We start from the raw sequence: 15,391 nt of genomic DNA on the forward strand, positions 1-15,391 counted from the left end.
GGGCACTCGGGGCGGCCTGACGCTAGGCGTCTCCTGGACCGTGACTTTCTGCAAGTACGCCTGAAAGCTGACTGAAAGGGAACCTCGGAATTTCTGTTCCGAATTCTGTCCTGTCGACTCTGAAACTGAATACATTAACTGTTGAATTCACCGTACTGCACCACGTCGGAATTAAAAGGTGAAGCAGCAAGAATAAATTTTAAAGTAGGAATGGAAGATGCTATTAAAGAGGGTAAAATTCTCAGAGTTTATAAGCGAGCCTTTTGTGCCAAGCCTTCTGTGAATTAAATTTAGAACTCTCTGCCCTTGGTTTTAGTTTAATACAGAAAACACAAGAATCCCTACGAAGAAAAGATGCAGGTGTCTATAGAAAAAAATAGGCAAGGAATATGAACAGGAAATTCAGTGAAAGGACAGTTGGTCATAAAATAAATGCAATGTTTATCCTTACTAGTAATCAGACAAAAGTAGATTAAGACAGTAGCATACTAACTTGTCAAGTTGCCCAGAGTAAGATTTCGTTAAATCTGGGGGAACACTGACTCTCCTGGCTTTACTGTTAATTTTTTTCTTTTTTTTCCCCTCTCTCTTGAGGTTTTTGCCATAGGGTATATGCACTCTTAGGAGAGAGACAGAAAGTGAGAAGTCACCTCCACCCTCCACCCCCAGGAATGGCCATACTGCAATCACTCCTCCTGGGATTCTGTGCAAGTGAGTACAAGTGCCTGGTGTGACTTTCAAGCCAGTAGGTCCAGGGCTTAACCACCATCACCCACGTGGGAGGACAGTGCCTTAACCACTACCTGCTGCCCTCACTCCCCTACTCGCTCCCCCTGCTATTTTTCTTTAAACTTTCTAAACTCCAAACACTCCTTAGAGCCCCCTCCCCTCCCTACTCCATTCTAAAGCAGAGCCTTAGGGCCATTGTGCTACCTGCTTCTTGGAGTGGAATGTTCTTTGTCTTGATCTTCCACAGTTGGTATCCTATTGTCATTCTGTTCATATCTTAAGTCATTTTCTCACAAATGAATTCACTGAGCCACCTAGGTATCATAGTTACCTAATCACAGATGCCACATTATTTTATTTATCTGTTGAGCTATTTTTGTTTCTACTATATTTTTCTTTCATTTTGATCTATATATTTATCCATTCTCATATGTACACAGAAATGTGCAAATGTAAGCTCCTTGAGAAATGTGACATCTTAGCCTTTTCATGGCTACAACTCTAGTACCTACAAGTGCCTGGAATATAATAAAGACTTAGTATCTTTGAAGAAATCTGGTCATTAGAAATGAAATGCTGGTGGGACCAGCAGATGGCTTAGTGGTTACACTAGTTATAGTGGTTACACTGCTGGACTCCCCTATAGTTGACCACGGTTCCCATCCAGGACCCTGTGGCTTAAGACTCACACTGGGTGCTTGTGTATGTGTGCCAAAAATCCTGAGAAAAGAATGGAGAAGAGATTGTGGAGTGGCCATTTCCCCAGGTCCGGGGGTGGGGGGTGGGGATTTATCACTTTTTGTCTGTCTCGAGTCAGCACCCTGTTGCAAAAAAATCTCTTAAAAAAATAATAAAAGGAAATCAGGGACAGGCAGTTGGCGTAATGGCTATGTTGCAGGACTCCCATGTAGTCAATCGTGGTTCGAGTCCTGGACCCGGTGGCTTAAACTCATGCCAGGCACATGTGTGTGCATGCCCAAGATCTCAAAAGGAGAAGGGATTGCAGCGTGACCATCCCCCTGGGGGGTGATTTCTCGCTTTCTGTCTGTCTCTCTCTGTCTTTCTGGCGAGCGCACGCGCCCTCTAACAAAAACCTCTCCGAAAAGAAATAAATAATAAAATGCTGGGGCCAGCAGATGGCATATTGGTTATGTCGCTGGACCCCCCACATGGCCAACCGTGATTTGAGTCCCAGACCTAGTGGCTTGAAAATCATTTTGGGTGCGTGTTACTCTCTCCTGTAAACACACACACACTCCATGGTGAAGAAACTAATAAGAAAGAAGAAATGAAACACTGCACAAGAATACAAGAATGTTCCAGCAACTTTATACATAACAGCCAAAAGACTGTTAACAGCCCAGGTTTCAAAGAATAGAAAACAACTGGTATATTCATACCATAACAGGAAAAGCCAAACGATTTTTAACCCTTTTTTTTTGCTTTCCTTTATTCCTCTTTCCTAAACTTTATTATTTTTTTTGGAGAGGTCTTTGCTATGGACGTGTGCTCACCAGAAAGACAGAGATAGATAGAAAGCGAGAAAGCATCCCCCAGGGGGGATGGCCATGCCACAATCCCTTCTCCTCCATTCTCCTCTCGGGATCTCGGGCACACATGCACACACACCGAGCTTGAGTTTAAGCCACCGAGTCCGTGACTCAAGCCGCAGTCAATTTACATGGGAGTTCAGCGACAGCCATTGCGCTAACTGCTGGTCCCTATTTCTTAAACTTTACGGGTTAACTGGCTCTTGTAGTTTCTGTAACTAATGTAATCTGTAACGACTAGAACAAATATCATAAATCAGCATGTGTGCTTAAAAGAGGAAATATAAGCCACTTGCTTTAGACAATGGTCACAAAAATGTAACAGGACCAGAGTCCCAGAGGAAAAATTATTTCTTTTATGAAAATTTTTGCTATAGGATGCGTGCACTCTGTATGAAGAGACAGAGACACAGAGACAGAAAATGAGAAGTCACCCCCCACCAGGGGGGATGGCCACATGCAATCCCTTCTCCTCTCAGAATTTTGAGCATGCATGCACACACACCTGGCATGAGTTTCAAGCCTCCAGCTCTGGGACTCAAACTGGTCAGCCGTATGGGAGTCCAGCGACATAACTATTATGCCATCTGCTGGTGCCCCAGGTAGGAAATCTTAAGGGATGAGAATGTTTATTTAAGGAACACAATGTAACATGTTAAATTGAGAATTGTAATAAAGTTATAAATTACCATAATAGTTACTAAAATATGTTTAGATCATTTTGTTAAACAGTATAGCTTAAATATGTTAGAGGTCAGTGGGTGGCACAGTGGTTAAGGTGCTGGACTCCCAAATGGCCAACTGCCGTTAGAGTCCCGGACCCAGCAGCTTGCTTTCCCGCTTTCCCCTTCTCCCTCTCTCTCTTTTTTTTTTTTTTTTTGAGAGGTTTTCGCTATAGGGCGCGTGCGCTCACCAGAGAGACAGAAAGCGAGAAATCACCCCCCAGGGGGGACGGTCACGCCGCAATCCCTTCTCCTCCATTCTCCTCTCGGGATCTTGGGCACGCACGCACACACGCCCGGCCTAAGTTTTAAGCCACCAGGTCCTGGACACGAACTGCGGTCAACTACGTGGGAGTCCAGCGACATAGCCATTACGCTAACTGCTGGTTCCCTCCCCTTGTCTCTTCGCTCTCTGTCTCTGTCTACTGAGTATGTTGGAATCCCAGACCTGGTGGCTTGCTTTCTCACTTTCTCCTTCTCTCTCACGCTCACTGTCTCTGTCTGGTGAGCACACATGCCCTAAAGCAAATTAAATAATAATAATTAATTAATTAGGGACTAGCAGTTGGCGTAATGGCTATGTCGCTGGACTCCCATGTGGTTGACCACGATTCAGGTCCCAGACCTGGTGGCTTAAACTCATGCAGGCATATGTGCGTGTGTGCCCAAGATCCCAAGAAGAGAATGGAGGAAGGGACTGCAGTGTGGTCATCCTCCCTGGGGGGGTGATTTCTCACTTTTCTCTCTCTGTCTTTCTGGTGAGCACACATGCCTGATAGCAAAAACCTCTGAAAAAAAAAATACATATTTTTTTAAAAAAGAAATTATGTTGTAGCATCCCTTAATCTATCAATGTATGTCACAAGTCTGAGTTAACAGATTTATTGTTGCCCTAAGAACAAAAGTAGGGTTATAATGTCATGTGAAAGAAAAAGGTGCACAGAACAATTTTGGGAAAATCATTAAGGTAAGACTAACACTGAACGAGCTAAATATACGTAGTATATAACAATGGATAAGTGAGAAGTGCAACAGTATATATTGCACTAGCAATTAACTTTTTTTCTTGGAGAGGTTTTTGTTATAGGGCATGTGCGCTCGCCAGAAAGACAGAGACAGAGAGAAGGAAAGTGAGAAATCACCCCCCACGGGGGATGGCCACACAGCAATCCCTTCTCCTCTATTCTCCTCTCGGGATTTGGGCACGCATATGCACACACACAGGGTGAGTTTAAGCCACCGGGGGTCCGGGACTCCAACCGCGGTCGACTACGTGGGAGTCCAGCGACATAGCCATTACGTTAACTGCTGGTCTCTGCACTGGCAATTTCTTTTCTGGGAGTTGGTTGTGAGCTTGCCAGCCCTAGCCATTCCCTGTGCTTCACAGCTACATAAACTCCATTTCTCCCCTCTATGCCTCATCTCTCAATTATTCACAGAATCAGCTGCCAAATTTTATCCCACAGAAATACAATGAGATCAAGTTAAGCAATCAAAAAAAAAAAAAAAAAGGACCTACTCATACACAGAACATAGACAAATCATTAAAATGTACTGAATGAATAAAAGCCTTACATATCTGTTCCCAAACATCTGTTTCTAGAACAGGCAAAACTAATTATGGTGGAGGAAAATCAGAACATTGAGCATGGAACTTTCTGAGGTGATAATAGTCTATCTCTTAATAGGGTTTAAGTTAAACAGGTGTATGCATTTGTCAAAATTCAGCAAATGTACATTTAATATGTGCACTTTTTAAAAATTATTTATTTATTCATTCATTTATGTCAATTTGACCAGACACAGAGAGAGAGAGAGAGAGAGAGAAGAGAGGGAAAGTGAGAAAGCAAGCTACCAGGTCCAGGACTCAAACCATGGTTGGCCATGTGGGAGTGTCTAGCGCCTTAACCATCACGCCACCTGCTGGTCCCCTCTGTGCACATTTTTGAGCAAGAGATTTTTTTGCCATAGGGCATGTTTGACCATCACGCCACCTGCTGGTCCCATATGTGCACATTTTTGAGCAAGAGATTTTTTTGCCATAGGGCATGTTTGCTCACCAGAGAGACAGAGACAGAAAGTAAGAAATCACCTCCAAGGTGGGATGGCCATGCCACAACCTCTTCTAATTCCATTCACCTCTCGGGATTTGGGGCATGCATGTACATTCACTGGGCGTGAGTTTTAAGCCACTGGGTCCAAGACTTGAACAACAGTCAGCTACATGGGAGTCCAGTGACATAACCATTATACCAACTTCTGATCCCAAGATGTGCACTTGTTTTTACTTCAAAAGAAAACTTAATTTGGGAACCAGCAGTTAGCGTAATGACTATGTCGCTGGACTCCCAAGTAGTCGACTGCGGTTCACGTCCAGGACCTGGTGGCTTAAAACTCACGCCAGGCGCATGTGCGTGCGTGCCCAAGATCCCGAGAGGAGAATGGAGGAGAAGGGATTGCGGCATGGCCCCCCCTCCTGGGGGAGTGATTTCTCGCTTTCTGTCTCTCTGTCTCTCTCTGTCTCTGGCGAGTGCATGCGCCCTATGGCAAAAACCTCTTAAAAAAAAAAACTTAATTTGATCTCCAATGATATGCAAGCTGGCATACTTACAGAGAACTTTACTAGCAACTACCACGTACACTTTAGACCTACACATTTTCTGAATGTGGTATCCTGTACATTGCAGGAAGTTGAGCAGCATTCCTGGCTCTTCCATACTAGATGCCAGTGGCATCCTTCTAGTTGTGACAACCCAGAACGTCTTCAGACATACTAAATGGAGATGGACAGAAGTTATGTTTTTGGTAATTGAGCCACTGTAAAATTCCCTTAATTTTGCTTTATGATAGAGATTTTTTTCATTAAATAGAAAAGCTTGGAAGAAAAAGAAGTTGCTTATATGGCCCAGCAGGTGGTGTGGTCCCTGGATTCCGAGGTTAACTGCAGTTCAAGTCCTTGACCCAGTGGCTTGAAAAATCACAAGCATATAAATAAATGTTAAAAAAAAAAAAGCTGATTATATAATGACACTGTAAAATGTTCACAAAGCGTGAAGTATATGCAGCTATGAGAACTATGTATGATCATATTTTTGTGAGTTTTTTTTTGAGAGGTTTTTGCTATAGAGGTTTCTGCGCTCACCAGAAAGACAGAGTCGGAAAGGGAGAAATCACCCCCCAGGGGAGATGGCCACGCTGCAATCCCTTCTCCTCCATTCTCCTCTCAGAATCTTGGGCAAGCATGCACATGTGTGCCTGGCATTAGCTTAAGTCACTGGGTCCAGGACTTAGTGTGGTCCCCTACATGGGGGTCCAGTGACATAGCCATTGCGCCATCTGCTGGTCATGGCCATATTGTTTTAAAAATGTATAATTTGGGACCAGCAGATGATGGCGTATTACACCACTGGGCTCCCACAGGGCCTACCACAATCCGAGTCTTGGCCCCAGTAGCTCAGAATCAGGCCAAGCCTGTGTGCCTGCATGCCTAGAACCCCGAGAGAATGGAGGGAAAGGGATTACAGCGTGGCCATCCCTCCTGGGGTGTGATTTCTTGTCTTCTGTCTTTGTCTCTCCAGCCAGGACACACGCACTATAGCAAAAATTCTCTCAAAAATTAAAAAGTGTGATTTAGCAGTGATACCTAATACTAATGAATGTCAGCGCTCACGTACAATGACATTTCTAAATGAGCATATGATATTTTTGTATTATATTGCATACAGCTGGACTTGAAATATAAACATTTCTAATCTCTCCGTGTTGGAATCTCCTTCAAACTTTTAAGGATAAAACTATTCATGCCTTTCCTCCAGGCTCGGTTATTGGGAGGTAATACCAAAGGCCTTCATGGCCACCATCCATCCAATCTCATGTCTAGAATGCTTTGCTACTGTTCCGGTTAGAAAATATTAAAAATGCAAAATTTGGGACCCCCACTCCTACCTACCGATTCCGACCTGCATTTTAGCAGGACCCCCAGTGATTCTTACACGTTCGAGTTTGAAGCGAGTTACTTTAACAGAACAGGTCTTGTCCAGAGAAACAGTCCCGCTATACTCCCAACAATAGCAATAGCTGGGAATTGACAATGAGGTTTAAAAACAAAAATCCCGAGCCTGGGAAGCACCAAACGGGGCCAAAGAATTCCGTTCGGCGGTTCTAGTCCTCAGAAATACACAAGCAGCCACCCACCCCAAGAACAGTAAATCCGGGCAGCTCCGGCTTCCGGAATCCACGGCCCCGCCGCGCACGCGCAGATCCTGGAGCAGGGGGTTGCGCGATAGCCTAGGCCGCTCCGCAGGCGCAGGCTTTGGGTAGGCCTGCCCTGGAATTTTGAGGCTCCCTCCGGATGAATATTGAGCTTTCCGTGCAACCGGGAATCTCGGGGTTACAGCAGTGAGGAGGCCACAGCTCGAGGTGAGTCTTCCAAATGCGAGCCCAAGTCGGAGCAGAACTGGGTGAGGAGTTTCCACGCTGTGGCGGCGGATACCACCTTCCCAGATCTCGGCGGCACGGTGGCTCCGCCTTCTCTCACGCTACATGTCCGCTCATTGGCCAGAGCCTGCCTGGGCACTTCCTGGCCCCGCCTACCGGGGGACCTCTCTTTAGGCCCAATCAGTTTTTAGGTGCGACAGTCAGGGGTGGTGAGTTAGTCGACCTGGGCCCCGCTCTTTTTTTTTTTTTTTTTTTTTTTTTTTATTTTTTTTAATTTTTTTTTATCTGTGGGTGTCCAATGCATTAACCACCATGCCACCTGCTCATCACCCTTATATTTATTTATTTATTTATTTATTTATTCAAAAGAATTACTTTATTTAACTTTATTTGTTCTAATATTCCAGTTGATCAGAGAGACAGAGAAAGAAGGAAAGTGAGAAAGCAAGCCCCCCAGGTCTGGGACTTGAACTGTGGTCATTCTTGTGAGAATCTATCGCCATACCCACCATGCCAACTGCTGGTCCTAGTGCTCTTTTTAAAAAGTAAACCGAAAGGAAAAAGAGTGATTCTAATTGAGAAACTCCTTTTATTCTACATTTTGACAGCATTCCCTGAGATTGTGGGCCAAAGAAATACTCCAAAGAGTTTTTTCCTATGGGGAGGAGGCAGAAATCTCATCACCCAAACTAACTTGGACATTAATGACTTGACTAATAACATCCTTCCCGTAATTGTCTGTTGATGAATCTCTCTGACCCATACTTCTTTGCTGATTTAATTTCATTTTCTAGACCCCAAACTCCATGAGACTCTCCCAACTTTGCTCACTCCCTGAGAGATTTCATACAGATTCATGGCTTTAAGTAAGTGTCAATTTTCCAAATATCACCAATTGACTCTCTCCAGAATTCTGTAATTGACTATCTAATTGCCTGCTGTGCATTTTTCATAGTGGATGTCTTAATAGACATTTAACTATTTAATAGGTCTAAAACCAAGCTTTGGATTTCCAGACTTCTCCATCCAAATTAGTGGCAAGTCCATTGTTTCACTAGCCTTGAACTCTTACGTATAGCTCTGTATATTCCAGAATCTGAAGAGTGCTTCCCACCTTGATCACCACAACCCTAATCCAAGCCCTGTCCTCCAGCTACTGCAGTGCCTATCTGGTGATCCTGCTTTCCTCTATACTGTTCTAACGTAGCAGAAGGTGTGGGCATCTTCATAAGCCAAACCCCTCTCTGGTCTTCTATATCAGTTGGGACAAAATCCAAAGTCCTGGTTGTGTCCTACAAGTCCCAGTATAAGCTGCCCACATTTTCTCACTAACCTCTTCCATTAGCCTGTCCTCAGCTCATTCTGCTCCAGCCAGCTAGTCTAGAATACTCCTGCCACTCAGTCTTTGAACATGCCATTCCTGGAACATTCTGCCCATATAAACACATGACTTTCTTCTTCAGTTCCTTCCAAGTCTATCTTCCCTGTGATACCCTTAGAAGAGAAAAGCCTTTCCCCACAACCCTCATCCCTCTATAGCTCCTTATCCTCATTTTCTTCTTTATAATAGTTATCTATTGAACATATGTATTTGTTTTTGATGTCATGATTACCTTTGACTAGTTTAATCCTCTATGGCAGCAGAGATTTTTGTTGTTGTCGTTGCTACTTTCATTCTTAGTGCTTTGCACATATGAGGTGCTTGAGAAACATTTGTTGAATGAATAACCAATAGTAATAATGATAATAGCAAACAACTATGTAATACTTTGTTGCTAGGCACTCATTTAAGCACTTTCCAAATATTCCTTCTCATTTAATCCTCACAGCAACCCTCTCATTTCCATTTTGGAGATAGGGAGACAGAGACACAGATAAATTAGGCCATTTGCCTAAGATCACAGAATTGGAAAGAGACAGGGCCAGAATTTGTACCTTCGTGGTCCAGTAGCATAGTCCATATTTTAAAACACTGCAATTGGGGGAAAAATATATTCACTTTTTCTAATTACCACCTAAAGAGTTGTTTCCTAGATTCTTCAACTCCAAACTGAGTAGAAAAAATGTTTATGGAATTCTAGTAAGTCCAGGAATTTTAAATGTTTATGAGGAATTTTTAAAATAACAATAAATGCTTAAATTATGATGTTAAGAAGATAGTAGAATATAAAATTATAATCACTTGCCAGTAAAGGAAGGAGAAATGTTTGTAGTCCTAATAGATATTTGAAAAGATTCCACATGAAGATGGCAAGTAGATTGGTAATACTTAAATATTTATATTGGGTAGTAGATGACAAAGTGAGGACTTCTGCTCTGTTCTGTGGAGGAAAGAGCTAATATCTCTTGGTATGGAAAAGAACGTTCTGAAGTCAGATAGGATTGGGCTAGTCAGCATACTAAATCTACTTCTTAAGTATTCACAGTGCATATTGTGATCTAACAGCAAAGACTTTGAAAAGCCACACATAGAATTGTACCTGGGCAGGCTCTGTGACCTGGTGATTAAGGGAGCCAGATCCTACATTCTGGACCGTATGGTTTGAATCCAAGTCCTGGTGACTTGAAAAACATGACAGGCACGCATATGTCTGCAAGCCTAAAATCTCAATAGGATATAGAAATGGAGAAGGGATTGTAGCATGACTATGCCCCTTTGGGGTCTCCCTCTCCCTCTGTCTCTTGCTAGCAAAAGCATATGCGCTCTGGCAAATTTAAAATAACAACAACAAAAAAGTATCCATGTAGTGTATTGTCTAAATAGGGTTGCTTTTGTCTAGAATGAAAACTAAACCAGAGCTGACAGGAAGATGACAGCCGTAAGTCAGGATCATGGCAGGCTAACCTGAACCCATGGCCATCTTAAAGAAACCTGTTGAGCTTGTCATTTGCCATTCAGCAGTTCAAGAACTCATTGAAGCACAAAATGCTTTCTGTAATACTTTTTTCTTTCCCCCAGCATGACATTGGCATCATAGTAAACAGATCGTTCCAAAACAACCTTTGTGAATCGGATCTATTTTCACTATGCTAGCATTTGTGCTAGCAAATATATAAAACAGCCAAATCATGAATTGGGAACAGTTCATTCTATGAGTAACTGTTAGAATGGAGAATGGTTAACTAACTTTCCCCATGAAAACCTAACATGTTCCCACTCCTTCATCTCAGACTGCAAGATTAGTGCCCAAGCACTGCGGCATGTTTCCTACTGGACAGTGTGAGCTCTCTTGCCTGCCTCCGTAGACCTCCGTTAGAGCTCCACATATGACATTGTAATGACAGCATGGAGCATGAGTCGGTAGAGAGACATTGGAGGCAGAGTCTAGGGAAGGGTGTTACCAGTCAAAGCTCTTTACATCCCCAGTCCAGAAACCCAAAGCAGGCCACACCCCTCGCCACTTATCAAAACAGAGAGAGGCAAAATTGTTGGTGAGAGAGGAAAATAAAATTAATTACAGTGTGACCACACAGGGAAGACATGTTAAAATATCTTTGAGCAGGAGGCTACTAGATGGCCTGGTGATTATGTTGCTGGACTCTTACATGGTAGACCACATTTCAAGTCCTAGACCCGGTGGGTTGAAACTCACATCAGGCGTGTGTGTGTGCATGTCCAACACCTGTGAGGAGAACTGAAGAGAAGGGATTGTGGCATGGCCACCCCCTCCTTCCCCCAGGGATGATTTCCCACTTTCCCTTTCACTGTCTCTGTTTCTGTCAGAGACACAGAAAGACAGAAAGCAAGGTCACCTCCCACCCCAGGGGTGTTGGCCTCCATTCTTCTCTTGGGCATGCACACACACATATCTGGCATGAGTTTCAAGCCACTGGGTCCAGGACTTGAACCACGGTAGGCCACATGGGAGTCCAGCACATCAACCACTACACCACCTGCTGGCCCCTGCAAACACATTTTTATACACTGTCTGAAAGGTCACCTTCATGTGGATTTTTAGGTCAGCTTTTTTTATAACAAGCATTTTCCACTGTGACAATTAGTAGACATTAACTGTCTTCCTCTACCCTTTCACTAATTTACTAAATTAAAATACTTTTCTTGGGGCTGGCAGGTATCATGGTGGTTAAGGGTGCTAGACTCCCACATGGCCAACCACAGTTTGAGTGCAGGGCCTGGCGGCTTGCTTTCTCACTCTCCCCCTCTCTCTCTTTCTCACTCTGTCCCTCTCTGATCAAATTAAATATAAAATAAATGGGACCAGCAGTTAGTGTAATGGCTATGTCACTAGACTCCCATGTAGCCGAGCATGGTTCGAGTCTTAGACCCAGTGGCTTAAAATCACGCCAGGTGCATGTGCATGCATGCCCAAGATCCCGAGAGAAGAATGGAGGAGAAGGGATTGTAGCATGGCCATCCCCCCTGGGGGCGGGGTGATTTCTTGCTTTCTGTCTCTCTGTCTCTCTCTGTCTTTCTGGTAAGCGTTATGCACCCTATAGCAAAAAAACTCTCAAAAAAAATTCTAAAAAAAATTGTTTAAATATAAAATAAATAAAGTTAAATAAGAGAAAAAAAAACTTTTTTCTTTTGACTCATCTTGTAACCTAGTTGTTAATGGAGCCAGATCCCACATGTCCAACTGTAGAGTAAATCCAATTCCTGGCTACTTGGGAAACACACTGGGCATGTGTGTATCCAGAATTTCAACAGGATGGAAAAATAGAGCAAAAGGAATTACAGTGTGACTGCGCCCTGTCAGTGTGAGTGCTTTCTTTGTCTCTCTATTTTTCTCTAATGAGCACATGCACCCTTTAGCAATTAACTTTTTTTTTCTAGGGTGTATTTCTACTTTCAGGCAAAATTGAGTGGAGATATTTTTCTCTGTTCTTTCCCCTAAGTACAACTAACAATCTTAGACACTGTATAAAATAAACATAAAAACTCTGAAAGGTAGAAAGAAGGCAGACTGACAAGGACCTAAAGACCCAAAATAGGACATGATGGTGACTTCCCTTGATGTTCTTTTTGCCTCAAATATCCCAGACTTGGCACTGTAGATGAACAGCCCAGAAACCTCAAGGGCACAGAGAACAACTACAAAAAAGCCTTCTCTCTTCACTGAAAGGACCAAGAAAGCAGCCGCCTAGCAAAACAAAAAACAGACAGTAAATAAATGCTCTGTCAAATAGCACAGAAAATACTCTGGTCTCACCCAGACCAACATGAGCAAATAGAGTTCAAATTCCACCTCCACTGAGCTGTAATGACACCTCAATCCCTACCCCTTATCAAGATTATATCAGAAAAGTCTTGAGTAGGGACCCAGAGCTTTCTTTTCCAGCAGGTACTACCAAGGAGGGCCTCACCGCAGTGGTGGTGGCAGACCCACATCAGGTCCACATCACACTACATGGGATCGTTTACTTCCACCCTGATGCAGCAATGTCCAGGCACCCTCCCTCACCTTGCTAAGGTTGTGTCTGAGGAAACCTAGTCTTCAGTTAGGACTTCCTTGGCCGCTTGGCACTAACAAGGCCTTCTGAATCAAGGTGTCAGTGGAGGCAATGTGGGGAGCAATAACAAGACACTTCTACCCTTCCTAGCCAGGGAAGCATCACTAGATACCTATGGGGAACCAGAATTCCCATTCCCACCCTGTAATAGAGAGCACCCTTCCCCTGTTTTAGATGTCAATAAAGGGCCAGTAGAGAACTTGGACTTCTACCGTTCCTGGCAGTAATAAGGCAACATCTCCCCCTTCCCACTTGTAGCAGTATTGAAAAAAGCATGCTAAAATAAAGGACTTAGTAATATCATAGTCTCAGGCCAGCAGATGGGGTCGTGGTTATCTCCCACATGACCAACTGCAGTTCAAGTCCAAGACTAAGTAGCTTGAAAATCACACCAGGCTTGTGTGTGGGTGCCCCAGATCCTGGGAGGAGGATGGAGGAGAAGGGATTGTGGCCTGGCCATCCCCTATTGTGAGTGATTTCTCACTTTCCCTCACTGTCTCTGTCTCTTTCTCTCTCTCTCTCTGGTGAGTACATATGCAGTAAGGCAAAAACCTCTAAACATTTAAAAAATAATATCCAGAGTTTCATAACATAGTATCTTCAATGCCTAGGTATCAATAAAAAATTATTCATCTTGGGGCTGGTAGGTGGCATGGTGGTTAAGGCACTGGACTCCTACATAGCCACAAGGACATGGCCAGGACTCAAACCCTGCTGAGCCGTGTGGGATGTCTTCCTCTGTGCACTGCTAACACTGCACTACAAGGATGTCTCCTATACTTTACTTGTTAACCTTTTTTATACCATTTGAGTTTTCAAAACCTTGCTTTTTTGGGACTAGCAGTTAGCATAATGGCTATGTTGCTGGACTCCTCCGTAGTCTACTGCAGTTCGAGACCCAGACCTGGTGGCTTAAACGCAGGCTGGGCATGTGTGGGTGCATGCCCAAGTCCCGGGAGGAGAATGGAGGAGAAGGGATTGTGGCGTGGCCATCACCCCGGGGGGTGATTTCTCGCTTTCTGTCTCTGTCTCTGTCTTTCTGGTGAGCACATGTGCCCTATAGCAAAAACCTCTCCAAACAAAAACAAAAACACCTTGCTTTTTTAAAAAAATATTTTAATTTAATTTATTAATTTATTTTAATTTGATCAGGAAGAGACACAGAGAGAGAGAGAGAGAGAAATTAAGCCACCACATCTGGGACTCAAGCCGTGTTTGGCCATGTGGGAGTGCCCAGTGCTTTAACGAACATACAACCTGCTGGGCTCACTTTTTGAGAGCAAGATTTTTACTATAGGGTATGTGTGTTCACCAGAGAGACAGAGACAGACAGAAAGTAAGAAATCACCATCACCCCCATCCTCAGGAAGGATGGCCATGCCTCAATCCCTTCTCTTTCATTCTCCTCTGGGGATTTTGGGCATGCACGCGCACATACACACACCTGGAGTGAGTTTTAAACTGGCGGATCCAGTACGCAAACTGCAGCTGACTACATGGGAGTCCAGCGATGGTCTACTGGTCCCCAAAACCTTGCTTTAAAAATATATATATTAATAAGGGTTACTTGAGCTATGGGGTAGTTGGTCTTTATTTTCTACTTTATAATTTTCTTTATTTTTTTTTTTTGGAGAGATTTTCACTGTAGGGCGCGTGCGCTCGCCAGACAGAGAGAGACATAGAGACAGAAAGCGAGAAATCACCCCCCAGGGGGGATGGTCACGCCGCAATCCCTTCTCCTCCATTCTCCTCTCGGGATCTTGGGCACGCACGCACACGCGCCCGGCGTGAGTTTTAAGCCACCGGGTCTGGGACACGAACCGCGGTCGACTACGTGGGAGTCCAGCGACATAGCCATTACGCTAACTGCTGGTTCCCTAATTTTCTCCTTTTTAATACACTAATAAACATTAAGAAAGTTAGATTGACCACTTATAGAACTAAATTCTTCTTTTTTTTTTTTGGAGAGGTTTTTTCACTATAGGGTGCCTGCGCTCGCCAGACAGAGAGAGACATAGAGACAGAAAGCGAGAAATCACCCCCCAGGGGGGATGGTCACGCTGCAATCCCTTCTCCTCCATTCTCCTCTCGGGATCTTGGGCACGCATGCACACGCGCCCGGCGTGAGTTTTAAGCCACCGGGTCCGGGACGCAAACTGCGGTCAACTACGTGGGAGTCCAGCGACAGTCATTACGCTAACTGCTGGTTCCCATAGAACTAAATTCTATTACTCTGTTCATTCTAGGTCTCTAGAGAAACAAATCATATCTTTTCTTCTGGCTATATCATTGATTCAGTGTTTGCTACATAACTGATTTACTTCAGTTGCTCACTGTGGTAATTCAAGACACTAGATCAACTATCTGGATACAAAGGAATTTGGTGTCTGGTTAGTACTAAAGTTTTATGGTTCTCACTGGACCATTCCACATATTTGGTCCTTAGCATATTATATGCTAGAATAATGTAGAATTAATGAG

The 15,391-nt window shown here is 43.8% G+C and overlaps 1 protein-coding gene across 3 annotated transcripts in view; it reads left to right on the top strand.

The window, feature by feature from the left end:
* Positions 1–119: 119 nt before the first annotated feature.
* RWDD2B (RWD domain containing 2B) overlaps positions 120–15,391 on the top strand; it is a 17,303-nt gene continuing 2,031 nt past the window's right edge. Inside the window, exons 1-2 of one of the 3 annotated variants that reach the window (XM_014582001.2) lie at positions 6,586–7,420; positions 8,233–8,304. The gene's annotated coding sequence lies outside the window, so the exon portion shown is untranslated. Of the gene's footprint in view, positions 179–6,585; positions 7,421–8,232; positions 8,305–15,391 lie in introns of those variants that run through there. The other 2 variants (XM_014582002.2, XM_006163265.3) reach the window with 2 other exon arrangements.

This window comes from Tupaia chinensis, unplaced genomic scaffold, assembly GCF_000334495.1.
Source record: "Tupaia chinensis unplaced genomic scaffold, TupChi_1.0 Scaffold141724_1, whole genome shotgun sequence".
NCBI lineage: Eukaryota > Metazoa > Chordata > Mammalia > Scandentia > Tupaiidae > Tupaia > Tupaia belangeri.